This window comes from Python bivittatus, unplaced genomic scaffold (genome assembly GCF_059951505.1).
Source record: "Python bivittatus isolate LINGU-HERP-01145 unplaced genomic scaffold, Pbiv_v1 ctg000480_np1212, whole genome shotgun sequence".
Lineage (NCBI taxonomy): Eukaryota > Metazoa > Chordata > Lepidosauria > Squamata > Pythonidae > Python > Python bivittatus.
This window is the reverse complement of record NW_028277075.1, coordinates 74791742-74806560: the sequence shown is the minus strand read 5'-3', so window position 1 is coordinate 74806560 and position 14819 is coordinate 74791742. Positions and strand designations below refer to the sequence as shown.

At 41.3% G+C, this 14819-nt stretch overlaps 1 long non-coding RNA gene across 1 annotated transcript; it reads left to right on the top strand.

The window, feature by feature from the left end:
- The first annotated feature begins 248 nt into the window (after window positions 1-248).
- LOC148215046 (uncharacterized) lies at window positions 249-13749 on the top strand. The gene is made up of 3 exons (XR_015797160.1): window positions 249-314; window positions 1838-1997; window positions 13672-13749. It is a non-coding gene; the product is annotated as an uncharacterized LOC148215046 (long non-coding RNA).
- Window positions 13750-14819: the final 1070 nt, after the last annotated feature.

Sequence of the window (14819 nt, the reverse complement as noted above, 5' to 3'; positions counted from 1 at the left end):
TATGGTGAAGAACTTCTATACCCGGTCATAGATCAGATAACAGATAATGCTTCAGATGTAGTGCGTCCTATGAGATTCTGTTTTATTGTTACTGGTTTTAGTATCCCAACTATATGCAGCATCACTATAACCAAAGACAATTTGGCTTGTCATTGGAATGTTGATGGATTTATGATAAAGTCATACTTATTGTGCTATTTTTCCTTATTCAACAGAATTTGTAGGTTTTATGCAGTGCTTCAAAAACCTGCAAAGCTTGTTTGTTTGACTACAAAAAAACAGTGGATTAAAAGAAACAAGGATTTACATCCCTGGTAATTATGGCTTTATTGTGCCATTTTCAATTTTATTTTCCGCAAGGGATCCACAGGTGTTTGAAAATGACCCAGACTTCCTATTACTGCTAGGGATTTCTCTTTCCATCATCTCCCACCTTCCACGCATTCATGCATGCATACACACAAATGATTTTCAAGGTGCACACCCATGCTATGGCGTTCACAACATGGTCCCCTTTTCCCTTTAATTGTCTGTCCACTACTGTGTTCTTTCTTGGAAGGAATTATTTCAGAAATCAGTCCATGATTTCACTTCTTTCCCTCTTATCTCCATTCTTGTGTCTGATTGAAAACAGCTATAAATACCAGCTCTTATTTCTGGCACTGGGATCTGGATGGGAGCAACAAGAGCTTGGTATTGATTTCAGATCTGGGCATGCATGTATATGTCCCTTTGTTTATGCTGGCATCAAAGGCATAATTACAGAGCACTATCTTGAAAGAGTCAAGAAAAGACAGCCATTCCAAGTTCACTGTTGCAGTCAACAATGCTTCTGGGCTTGGCCAGAAGGAAGGAGTTTCCATACATGCCATAGCTTAGCAGACATTCTTCCCATTTGGCCGATACCATCTCCAGATGGAAGGTCCCAGATGTGGGGCTGTCCAGAACAGTGCAGGAGTGGAAGAGAGAAAGAGAGACTGGGGAAGATAGGAAGATCTACATATGTTCATTAATGCAGTCAACATGGGTATGGAGGCAGAGGAAAAAAGCATATCATCCAGCCTTCCCCAATCTTGTACCTCCAAATGTGCTAGGATGTTATCTCCCAGAATGCTGGGAGTCCTAATACATTTGACAGGCACAAGGACAGAAAAGGCTGAAGCCGTTGTATATCACAGAGGGACCTAAGAGCCAGTTTAGTGTACTGGTTAAGATATTGGACTAAGATTAAGAGCAATTTCTAGTCTACCCTCAGTCACAGATGCTGGCTGGGTAACTTTGGGACGATCACTTTCTGTCAGCCCAACCTATCTTATGGGGGTGTTGTGGATAAAAACAGAAAGACAGAGTACTGTGTATATTATCTTGAGCACCAGAATGAAAAGTGGAATAGAAATCTCATAAATAAATACAATGAAAAGGAATATACTACTCCCTCTGAGAACCCTTTCATCAGTTAATGTGGGAGCTTTGTCATCACGTGGTATAAAACTCTATCTCGAGAAAAGTTTACCTGCCACTAATTTGGGGAGGGTGCTCCTTAAATGGACATGATCCAAATGATAAAAAAATATTAATGCCCAGCGACTTCTCAAGGAAAGAGTTTTTAATGGCAGTTGAGTGCCGACTTTAATTTAGTAAGCAATCTTGGGAAGGGAGGTAGAATGAAAGCAAGTAACTTTTCCAGAGTGCAGATTATTCTGCACAATGTACCCAGATAAGTAATGAGTCCTCCAGTAAGGACTGAGATGGTGCATATGTGATGCAAAGTATGTCTTTTTGAGTATCGGCTAACTATCTACAAAATGTGATCATTTACACTTATGTCTTTGAACAGCTGTGAAGATGAATGATATTTAATATAAAGCTTTCTTCATGGTCAAAATGGCACAGAAATATTTGAAATAAAAGTACTTAAGGTTTACATCACATTTTCCAGTGTTCAGAGAAGAATTGCACATGTACCATCATTATACTCCTTACAACAACCTCGTAAGGTAAGTCATTATTGTTCCCCATACTTCAGACAGGGGACTGTAATAGGAAGGGAGAAAGACAGAGAGAAATCCTTGCTACTGTGGTAGAAGCCAAATCTGAACTAGGGACTTTTTGATTTATAGTACAGCCTACTTTAGGTCTACACATTATACTTCTATCTGTCTTGTACTCTAGAATAGCTTCCTCTCTGTTTCATAGCTTCAGAGCCAGCAGTTTTTGTGGCTCCAGTGGGGGGACACCGGTAACTTGGGGAGTCACTTGATTGTGAGTGGAGATGGAGGTAAGGAGAGGGGAGCAGAGAACATCTGCCCACTGTGGGCATATGGGTACGTGGAGGATACTGATACCCCAGTTTTCTCCCTCTGCTAGAAATGATGTGTAAGGAGTTGCTTCTGGATTTCACAACCCTGTTGAGCCTGTGGCCCCAGTCATACCATTTACAGCACCCCTGTGCTCTATTTCCACCTTGAGAAACCCCAGCTCACCCTGAAATGGTCTGAAATCATGCTATCAGGTTTTAGCCACTTTTCTGCCAACTTTCAGCAGCATAACTTTGATTGGGGAAGGGGAGATTCAACGGTGGAAATGGGAGTGGTTTGCCTCCCAGGCCTACTCCACTTCTATTTTGGAAAAGAAGGACATCCAGTTTGTTTCAGATCAGATCCAAAGATTTGGCCACAGCTTGACCAGTTTGGCTGCGCCTTTCTTTGTGGTCACTGACCCTGCTTCCCCGGAAGCCGTTCTGAGGATTGGGAGGCTGAGCCACCAACAGATATTCCCATCTTAAAACAGCTTGGGGACAGTCGGATTTATTAAGGGGAATTCCCAACATGCCAAGAGGCCTCTTGGCTATAAATAGCTGCTGCTGGATGGTGAGCAGGGAGAAGGGGTTTGGGAAAGGGGTTTGTGAGTAGGACAAAAGAGTCAGCAGGCAGTTCTGCGCTCTCCCTTCATTAGGGAAGGAGGGAGGACAGGACCGGATGCACTCACAGCTGCTGGTGTCACAGGCGCTTGCAAAAGTAGTTGGAAATAGCCCAGAGTTTCCTTTGAAATCCCAGCAGGAAAGGAGAGGGGAGGGTCTACAAAGGTTTTCAAGGAGAAGCGCAGCCCCCCCCCCCTTTCCTCCAGGGCTGCAAAGTAATCAGTGCAGCCTGCTTTCTGGGCCAAGACTGCCCCCTGCTGGATTCTAGAGGGGCCTTCCAGGTGTGGTGGCATTTCTACTACCCTGGGTACCGGTAGGTACCTGCTCCAGGCCTTGGCATGGCCATGCCTTGGGGCCTCTTTCTTTATCTCACTTCTGATTGATTCCATCCTGCACAAAAGGTCTATACAATTAATCAGATTCTCCTCCTCCTCCTCCTCTGCTCTGGCCAGAGGCATTATCACCTGTCCCCTCCCATCTGATGTTGCAACATTTGCTTGGGAACTGTTGTGCTATTACCCAACAGAGAGTCACTTTTGTTAGTCCGGGTGCCCCTGTTTCATTGGTGCCTTGCTCCGTAACACACTTCTTGTTTTTGTTCATCTGTCCTTGGCTTGAAGATTTTGAGCTCTGCTGTAGAGTTCAGAGTCCTCTTTCACATTTCTCCTGGCTAAGGAGCCAAGCTCATTGGCCTTAGTCTCTCCATGTCAAAAGCCAGTCCCCCCCCCTCCCCCAGTTACCTAGTTGCCATGTAAATACAAATTAGCCTTGACTTTATGTTTGACTGAAGGTGTCCTCCCATCACCTTCCTTGAAGGCTTTTTAGCTCATTGGTTTGTACCATGAATTCTTCCTTATCTTATTGCTATAATTGCTCATTCTCTTGCATAATTTCTCCTGCCCTTTTGTGTTCCTCTTGGGTAGCCAAAGAGAAGAAGTTCCTAATTTTAACAAAATATATTTGAATAAACACTGTATTTTCCCCACCTCTGATAAGGCACAACCCCCACCACCCCCTTACCATCCCTCAAGTTTAGCTCTTTACAGCTCTTTCTATTTAAAGTTTCACTGTCTGTCTCTCTTTCCTTTCCAAGTCTCCCAATCTAATCTCATCTCTGTTACTATAAAAGTTGCTGGGGATCACAGCAATGGCCCAGTTGGTTCAAAAGATTTGAGAAATCCAGAGAGGGAAGGAATAGCAACTTCTAGGCGTTGCAGAGATTAAACTAAGTACTTCCTCAGGCTAAGGCTTCTTCCTAAGTCTTAATTTGCTAAAGGCCAGAAGTGATCAAGAGGGGCCACTCCTGCACTGGGCTATTTCTGTGTGGCTTGATGTACCCTCCTATGACTGCTGCCATATGAAAGGATGAAGACAAAAGAGCCCTCCTGGGACACCTTGGGCTCTCTCCAAGCTAGTGGATCCATCTGTAAACTATACCTAGAACCGCAAGGAATGCCTTGTGCTATCCACACTTCATTGTGTGATTGCACTTTCCTACATTGTGTATAAGAAAAATAAGCAAGTACTAACTCTCTCCAGATAGCAGTCATTTTCACAAAGTTCTGAGTATTCCTCTATTCCTCCTCCTAACTTTCTGATCCTTCCCCCCACCCCAATTTTGATACATCCATTTATTATAGAGAGCTCGCTAATTTCTTCCATTTTGCAGGAGGGAAGATGGTTTCTGGCCTTGTGAGGATCTGAAATTACTCTCCCCTCTTTCCTATTATTTGCACAGCATTAGTGTGAAAATTGAGCACTGTTGCCTTATATGGTTATTGTGAGCACAAACTACTATAACCCTGGCTTTTTGAATACATCTAAACTCTCAATTGACAGCATTCTGCGCAGCAATCTGTATTTCATGTCCAATTATAAGTACTGAGAGACAACCGAGAAAGATGGAGTTGGAAGCTGAATCTTGATTATCTAGTGCTGATGTGGCCACACTGTCCCTGTGGAGGCCAGCAATATTATCAGATTGCGCTAGAAATGGTGGTTAAAGTCTTTTCACTCCTGTGACACTTCACTCGCTCATAGTGCTTGGTTGTTGAATGCATTGGTCCATTCTAGTCTCCCCTTTTCTATGTGGTCTGTAGTAAACCAGAGGATCCCTACTGAATACTGTGGCATTTTCAGGCCAAGTTTGACAAAGTATCTGAAACCATGGAAAGCTACTGCCAGTCAGGGTCAGTAATGAACTAGATGGACCAGTGATCCCACTCAGTCTAAAATAGTTTCCTTTTCTCCTGTGTGAAAGTAGAAGAAGCACGTATGTTCTGCAAGTTTGTAAGGGGCAACAGAGACTACATAGAATTTAATGGAAGCCAAAAAAGACTGCACAGCATTACACAGGGATGTAATGGCCTGGAAGTTTCTCCAAAATTCTAGTTCACTCTCAGGCAGAGGCACCTTCAGATGTTTGAATGGAAAGATTGTGAGATGAATAGGCCCAAGGAGTGTATCCTTCCCTTTTGAAAAAGTAGGGTTTGATTTGCTTTCTTGTTCAGTTTCTGGATTCTGACAGAGCTCCTTTTGTTTGAATTTGAAAAAAGAGATGCTGGCTTGATCTCTGACAGTCAAGGAGATTTTTTTTTTTCTGTTTAAGCTAAGCTAAGCTAAACTAAACTAAAATATGCGCAAAATCTATATTGAAGCAATACTTTTTTTAGGCCAGTTCAACCTTTGCAAAACAGCACACATGCTTTCAAGTTTTCAGGAACTCTGTCAGGCAAATTGATTTTTTTAAAAAAAGAATAACATGTGGGAGGAGAAATAAATGTTAGAGTTCATGCCATAAATACACATTTGCACCCATGTCGTTCCCTATGTCATGTTATATTTCTGCTTCACCTAGTTACATGGAAGCAACAGTGTGTTCTGCCTGCACACCATGTTTTGTAGGAGTTTGGAAATGCTGTTTGTTTGTTTGTTTGTTTGTCACATTTATATAGCCACCCATCTCACACTAAGCGACTCTGGGCAGCGTACAATTAAATAAAATAACAGATGAATAAAAACAATCATTATAAAAAGATAAAAATGATTATTAAAATAAAAACATCCAATTTTTTTTAAATTAAATTTTAAAATATACAAAGCCAACTGAGAGAGCAGAATATCAATCATAGTGGAGCCATCTAAGAATGTCTCCAGTTCCCAAAGACCCGCAGGCCTGATGACATAACCATGTCTTGAGAGACTTCCTAAATGGCAGCAGGGAAGGGGCGAGCCTGACTTCGGGGGGGGGGGAGAATGTTCTACAAGGAGGGAGCCACGGCAGAGAAGGCCCCCCTCCTGGGACCCACCAAATGCAAGTCCCTGGCCATTGGAACGCATAGCATACTATGCCTGCCAGATCTAATGGGACAGGCTGATGTGATCGGGGAGAGGCAGTCCTAATGCTTAATACTATGATGCCATCCCGCATCTCTGCTTCAATAGATGCTATTGGGAAAGATCCAGTCTGGTAATGGGCATTGTCCTCATGGTTTAGATAATATCCAAGTTAGCTTATAGACATCCTTGAATTGGGAGATTGGCACAAGCAAATTCTTGTGGAATGCCCATAAACGTATTCCATCTCAATTTCCAGTACACACATTTGCTTTGGAATACGCATACACCTACCCTGCACTGCTGGACATCATAAACCTGACGTATGTATCTAAAAATTAAAAAAAAAAGATCTGCGACAAATCTGAACTTGTAAACTTGTAGATGTATACTCATGAAAGTTTCTAGTTTCATATCTGTATTACATGTGTAATAACCAAGACAGTCCCTCAAGTTACAAGTAACAGGTTTTATTTTCTGCTGTTCTCTTCCCTGAAGCATCTAAACAAAAATTACCCAGGAAACTTTTTTTTGTTGGCCTCTGTGCTAAGCCCTTTAACCACTACCCAGGCTCAGACAGGATTCATGTACTTCCCAGTGCATTCCTTCTCTCTCTACTCACAGACATAAATACCTGGCATATGCCATTCTGTGCTAGATGGCCCATTTGACACAACCCCTGGAGCGTTGACTGCAGCTTGGCATCGAGCTGTTCCATGCCCCATTCTGCTCAGCATTGGGTGCCCGCGGAGTGGGTAATGCAGCGAGGCAGTTGAACAGGGAAATGGCTCAGTCAGCTGAATGCTTGTGCATGGGGTAGGGGAGAGGCTCACTGCTGATGAGAGCACAAGGGGGTGGGAGGCTTTGCTGAGGAAGAGCAAACTGCTTTCCAGTGCAGTCCTTGGGCTCTCATTTGAGCCTTTGTGTTTGTATTATTGTGAACGAGACATACACATACATCCTCACGGCAGGCAGGCAGGCAGGCAGGCAGGCAGGCAGGCAGGCAGGCAGGGTTATCTCATGTTTTGTAAATTTTGAAAAGCAAAGAAACAATATCCCCAACCAAAATAAGGCAAGTCCATTCTTACCTTCAGGCAGAAGTGGGGATACACATTTAAAAAAAAAAAAAATCATGTGAAGAAAAGATAAACAGGTCCCCAAGAACTCCAGTGAATCTACTCTGCTTGTTAGTGGGGGTAGTCTTTAACATAAAAAATACTATACTAATATGTTCCCATTTTGTGACTTAGAATCAGGGAACTGATTGAGCCTTTCCTTTTGACCTTCTCATGCTCTCAGAGTATTCTCCCTTCCACCTACTCACCCACTTTTACTGGGAATCATTGATTTACATCATTTGATGGTAGTGAGAAGATGCAGAATATTAAAAAGGCCCCAAGAATACCAAATTTTGGAATCCCCCAAGATGTTGGAAGAACACTCCGACCATAGGATAATGTAGTTTTAGAAATGAGATGACTGTAGAAATGGGATCTCATGTTAAACAGGGCCTGAAAAGAATATTCTTCCATGTTTCATTGAAAGGTAGATGCCTGTTGATTCTGTAGACTCTCTACCCAGTCATCTCCCCATTCTTGGGTCTCTATGGAGCCAGTTAGGTAGGTCCAGGCCGGGGCCCTCTCTTTGAACATTCTTATAGTAATTTGTTCCATATATAAATGTAGAACATGAGTGAGATACAGATTCTGACTGCCATCATATGATATTGACTTCTGTTCCTTATCATAGGAATCCACTCATTTAATTTAGAACAGCCCTCATCAAACTACAAGTGCCATATTTCTTAACTCATCTGCTGCAAGCCAAGCTGAGTTATCCTGCTGCCCATCCTGTCCTATCAAGAAAGTCTGTAAACACTTAGTGCTGAGATCAGTAACAATATCTTGGTTAAATGGGAAACTTTGGGATAAGAACTTTGTACATTGAAATAAATAAAGGGAAGGTATGATTTTCTTCACTGAGTTCAAGTCTATGCTTTTATTTCTGAACACAGTTTCATCATAGCCAGTTTCTGCCTAGAGATAGGTAGAGATGGGGAGAAACTTGGGACTTCCAAATATTAAGATATTTTGTCATCTGCTAATCTAGACAATGTTGGATGCAAAACTGGGTGCAAGTGTTAGCATTTAAAGTTCAAGATCTTCCACACTTCTGCATTTGAGTTGTTTGTGTAGAGAGAGTTCCTAAATCTCCTGAAGACTGCATGGTTCCTGCTTTTTTTTTTTTAATTTTTATTTTCATGCATATTGGAGCTTGTATTGATTTTTTGTGAGAATTCATTTTAATGTTTTCTAGCTTACTATGGAAAAGTAAATGACCAACTCTTTTAGGCAAAGATTTGAGGTTCTTCATTTCTAACTTTGATGTGTTGTCTTGGCAGCTTGAATATGCACATAATAGTTCCCTCGTTAATCCTTTGCCTTTCCAAGATTTTTGTGCCAGTTAGCAACTATGGAATGTACTGTATAAGGTTTTTGCTAGAACAGAATCAGAAGAATCCATATTTTCAAATATAATTGTGGAAATATTGCCCTCCTAGTGAAGTTCAACTGAACTGGTCCATTGAGGCTTCAGTATATCTAGCAAAAAATGTTGCTTTGTTGGGATAGGTATTTGAATGCTGCTGCTGATACCCTCCCCCCCCCCCCTTTTTTGAGACTATATCTGTAACTACTCATTTCCTCCCTACTCACTAAAAATGATGCCTTTATTGTATAATGACAGTATTCACATGACTTATTGATGCAGTCTGCCACTACCTCCGCATATACAGTCAGTATACACTCCCATGCACAATCACAGGTGCTCTAGTCAAACAGGGAGTGGCCATCTTTGATGCTTACTTATGGCCATAGCTTATCTTCCCATGCTTTGTCCCCCCCAAGTGGCCACAGAGGGTGAACCTAAAGTGATTGAGAGTAAATCTGTAGAGCAGTCCTATTTTGGGGAGTGGGCTGCCCTAGGACTTCCTTGGTAGCTGGAAGAGAAGATTAAATCTCCAATTCTCATTCAAAAGTCATGGTTGACTCGGGTCAGTTTGGGCTGAACTAATATCTTCTATCCACAGTGTTAACTGGCTTAGTGTGTTCTGTTGAAACACTTACATGTGACCCAATTAAGTGTGTTGTGTGATCACAACCAACGTATCTTGGACTGCAGAACAGAGAAATTATAATTAGGAGTGTTATTTTAATTTTTTTTAATATTTTAAATTCTGTACCAAGAAAAGCTGAATTCTGCAGCATAGCTAAATTAAGCAAATTAAAACATTCTGTGTAATTTATTTTTGGTTTATTTGCTGTCAGAAGAGCTCAGAAACCAAGAAATGAAGTTCATTGCCTCCTGCTCCCAACATCTGAAAATCTGGTTTAGCCACTTGTCTTCATCCTAGAGATTTTCAGGATGTCCATGTATTTAAACACATCATTTTGCATTTGTAAGCAATAGAAGGGGGAAAAGCACTTGACATTTTCAAGAAACTGTCCAGCATATCTCACATTCTTGAGACCCTGTAGAATTTTTCTCTCCTGGTATGTTTGTTCATTGGTATATATTTGATCAATGTATAGGCCATCTCAATTACTGTAGCAACTCCAGGCACATAGAACAATATAATAGCAACAATTAGAAGCAACTACAAAAGAAAAACAATCCTCCCATAGCAATTAAAAATAAATAAATAATGACCTATGTCAGATATCATGAGCAGGGTCACAAATTACCCTGCCCCAAGGCCTGCTGAAAAAGCGAAGTCTTCAAGGCTTTCCTAAAGAACAATAGGTATGGAGCAATACAGACTTTAGGGGAAATGCTATTCCAAAGGATAGGTTCTGCCAGAGAGAAGGTCCATTTCCAAGGATAGACATAGAGCATGCCAACCCTGTCAGGTCTCACCAGTCAGGCAGAACCAATAGGAGAAAGGCAGTTCCACAGGTATCTAGGCCCTAAGCTAATGAAGAGCTTTCTAGGTGACCAATAGCATCTTGAACTGCACCCAGAAGCCAGTGGGTATCTAGGGCGGCTTGCAAGATAGAGGTACCATATGGGTGAAATGAAGTACGCCCGTAAGTACTTGAGCTGCAGCATTCTGGACCAGCTGTAGCTTCTGAGTGTTCCACAAGGGCAGTCCCATTTAGAAAGTGTTGCAGTGATCTAGACTAGATATGTCTAATACACGTGACTGCAAGAAGGGTCTTTCAATCCAAGGAAAGGGCATAATTAATGCACCAGATGAATCTGGCTATTGCTGCCGCTTTCTCATCCAATGAAATTCTAGGAGGACCTCCAAATTACATACAAGTTCTGCCTGGGAAAGTGCAGCCCCTTTGAGAACTAGAATTGGAAAGTCTATGGAAACAGAAGGTTCAAGTGAAGAAGACTTCCTGTAACTGGGATTAGAAGACTTTCCTACTTGGCACCTATGTAGGTCCCAGGATAGCAGCCACATAACTCACTGTGAGTACTAATAGGAGCCATCTACAAATAAATACCAGAGATAGGGATTATCTGACTCTCCAAAGCCTGCTTTAATGCTTTTTGACATGATGTCATTTATGTCTCGCTGTGTTCTGGATAGCTTAGGTTGCACTTGAGTATGGCCTGCAAGATGCTTTCCTGGCTGATGGGGGTGGATGGTGTGTATTAGCCAAGCTCTTAAAACAACACAGCAGCAGAGAGAGAGGAAAGATGGCTTTGGCCTGCGGCAGACATGATGCGACTCGATTAAATTTTCTTTTTTTTGTGCACATTCAAGAGCATCAGGGAAAATGTCATATTTACATAAAAATGATACTGCTTCATTGGGAGAACACAGGCAATTACTGGCCCATTCCGTCTCTGGCACTTTCAGACAGTGGGCAAACGTGCCTAACCGTGCTAGAGGTTGGCCAGTTAACACCTACTAAATTTGAACCAATACATTTCTCTGGTGTTCATGGATATATACGCTGCTCTGTCATGATATCTACTCTTACCTGTCCCAGTAGTCTGATCCATAAGGGAGTTGATCCATAAGGGAGTTGAGTCCTAAATTCCTGCATCTCATAAGCCTCTGGACGTGTCCCTTTGGGTAATGGCGTGCCTGATCCTTTCTAGTGTGAACATTTTGTGATTGTGTTAGCAAGCTCTCCTGATAGCCTAACATGGATTAAAAGACCAGTTAGCAGCAGCAGCAGGGAGACCATCGCGTCTGGGCCTCCCTGGCCTATATCTGTTGTGCATTTAAACATTCATGTCTGCTGCTTACCCTCCACATGTTTTCTAGTGCACTAACAATAGATACTAGCAAGTATAACTGCTACCCACATGAAATTATGTTCAGAGGTCGTGCCAGGGACTTTTTTTGAGAAGTAAGCATCTTCCTAAGCAGATGTTCTATGTTCTCTTACTGATACTGTTCCTCCAGCTGTAACTTTGCTCAGCCTTTTTACCCCATCAATTTTGGAAAGGCAAGTAGACTTGCTTCCTCAATGGCACTCTCCCTGTTATGCTACATCATCTTTTAATAGATCTTAATGCAATTCAAAATCATGGTGGCTAAGAGCCATAGCTATAGCAGACAAGCAATGGAACAAAACTTCAAAATTTAAGGATATTAATAGTAAGGAGGGTCAAAAATAAAATTTTATTGTAAAGGTGAGATTGGGATGATGCCTGTAGGTAATGTCACCCACAGTTCTGGGACCACAGATGCATAACAGTGTTTTTAACTGTAAGAAGTTTTAAGTAACTCTAAGAAGTGTCCTAGACTGGGAAAATGGGAAAAGTCTAAATGAGCAAGGTGAGCTTTGTGCAGGCAAAGGGAACCAAAACTTCATTAGGAAGAATGTGATCTAGTTTATGTTCTTACAAAATAAGCAATAAAATAGAACCATTTCAGGAGGCAAGTGTGTGTGTGTGTGTGTGTGTTCGTATATGCATATTTGAAGATATCTCACAAAGGGAGGAAAAACTTCAGAGAAAACTAGGCTGAATCTTTTCTTCTCTCAAGCTAGCTTTCTATATGCAGTGATTTTTATTTTATTTTATTTTTATAGAATATATCCAGCTAGTAAAGGTACAGACTAAGGAAAGCTTTTTATGTACTACTTGAAGCTGCAGAATATATAAATGAAAACAAATTGTTATACAGCAGTTGGAAGCACATCCTCATGTAGGTAGCATAGAAATGTTGTAAATAAAGTAAAAAAATGTTATGTGGGCAGTTCACGAATAAAAAATGAAGTTTAAAAATAATAAATATAGCACAGAAATGTAGAATCTAAATCAGATAAAAGCACTAGAATAAAAACAGAATGAAACAGCATCAGCAAATAATAGCACAAAGAATTTAAAAGCAGTACAACTAAGATGTAAGAAAGCTTGGGAAGGTATGAATCTGGCCCTGAAAACGCATACCTGGGAAGCTACTGGGGAGAGGCTATTCCACCCAAAAAGCCCCTCAGAAATCAGGTCTTGGAGCCATTAAAAAAACAAAAGCTGACTGAAAAAATGTTTTTGAATATTCCACAGCTCAAGCTTCTTGTACATATAAGATTAACCAATTTGGTGAAAGGATCTGAAAACGATTTAAGAAGTCCAACTCACAGATTCTTCAGTGGAGGGAGAGAGAAGAGGGAAGTGCATCTCAATGGGAACTAGAGTTCCAGTTGCAATTGATTAAGAAACATGATGACATTTTTGATTTCCTCAAATGGCAAAGGGCCTTTTTTCTCCCACTGCCTTCCCATCAGCTGGTACCATTGCATCTTACGGTATCCTGTTCCAGAAAAGTATAATTCTCATAGGGAGTGTAAGAAGGTCCTTCTGGTGATCATGCTGATTTTTCTGTGCAGGTAGCTGCTACTTGGACAATTCCATCAAAAATGGGAACAGCCAGATCCAGAATCAGTGTAATCAGTAACCTTTGAATTGCCTGCATAATGGCCCTGAGATACAATGGCCACATTACCACATAAAGATTTGTTCTCACAAATCTTTTCTGTGTTCCAAGTGAAAATGCTGGGTTTTTAAAAATTAAGCTATCGTAAGCAAGCCTTCTGCTGTGGCCTTAGTTTAATTCATCCTTAAAATGTGCTCTGCTTAATATACATCTTTTGGCATCCAGATTCTACATTCAACATTTTGGAAATTTTGAGGGCCAGCACTGTGATTCAGAGTAGACAGGGCCTCCTCACACACACACATGGTTGAGGGGGGGGTCCCCGTTTTTTTCTCAGGTGAAAGGAAGGATTTTTCTTTGATTCTCAAATGAATTAAGCCTAGCGTTTACTCCTATAGTTTTCTCATTCAGGGTCGTAAGTTGCTCACTCTTGATGTAAATTATAGAAATTTTTCAGAAACAAATGCTGTCTTAGTTACTGAACATTAAAATCCTCCTGTTTCCCTTGAGACAGAGACCTCAATCCTGTAGAAGGAGAAATAGAAATGGGCAATGATTTTATGCAGCATTAAGGAGCTGAGAAACCATTTTCCATGGCTGCAGAGATAGGGGTACAACACCTACCAGGTAAGCTCTAGTTTGGTATTGCCAATTTGCTACCACCATTTGTGGAATAATTGGGTTGTTTTTGTGAATTCTTGAAAATAGCAGTGTGGGGACTAAATTTGTCCAACCCAGACTGAATAAGTACTAATATCAGTAATTATTTTAATCACCCATGATATATGCAGGTAGTCCTCACTTAACAACTGCCCTGTTTAGTGGCCAAAGATAACACAGTGCTGAAAATGTAACTTTAAGATTGGTCCTCACACTTACAACCATCACAGCATCCCTGTGGTCATGTGATTGACATTCAGGCACTTGGCACCTGGCAGGCATTTACAACCATTGCAGTGTCCCGTGGTCATGTGATGGCCATTTGTGCGCTTCACAGCCAGTTTCCAGCAAGCAGAGTCAATGGAGAATCTAGCAATAAAATCGCAAGTCATGGCCATGTGATGTCTCACTTAATGATCGCATCACTTAGCAACGGAGTTGCCGGTCCCAAATGTGGTCATTAAATGAGGACTACCTGTACAGTACACAGTGCCTAACAATAACAAAATCATGTAATATCCACAGCCAATGGAAACAACATGTTTGCCTCACTTTTTTCCTAGAGAACAACTCATTAACAGCCCAATCAGGCATTTTACAGATGAGGTAACAAGTCCCACTATTCCTGTCAGCAGAGCTGGTGTTCTTGCTAGTGGTAGATTATTAGAGTTATAGTCATAGATTGTCTGGGGGGAATGCTGGCATAAACATATTTTATCCTATGGTCCGTATCCTTTTGCAAGATACTTTGTATTTCTATAAATAAATATGCATAGATACCCATATTCCTTATTTGTCAGTCTTTGCTCATTAAGATCTAATAATCCTTTTTTTTTTTTTTTTTGGTATTGGGGATTTTACTCTGTAAGCTGCCCAGAGTCAGTGTGTGTGACTTGGGCAGCCATATAAATTTGTTAAATAAATCCTTAGTTTTGCTCCCTTGACCGCCTGTGTTCTGTTCCATCTGCCTGATCCTTTTACTCTCTTAATTATGGCCAGGGT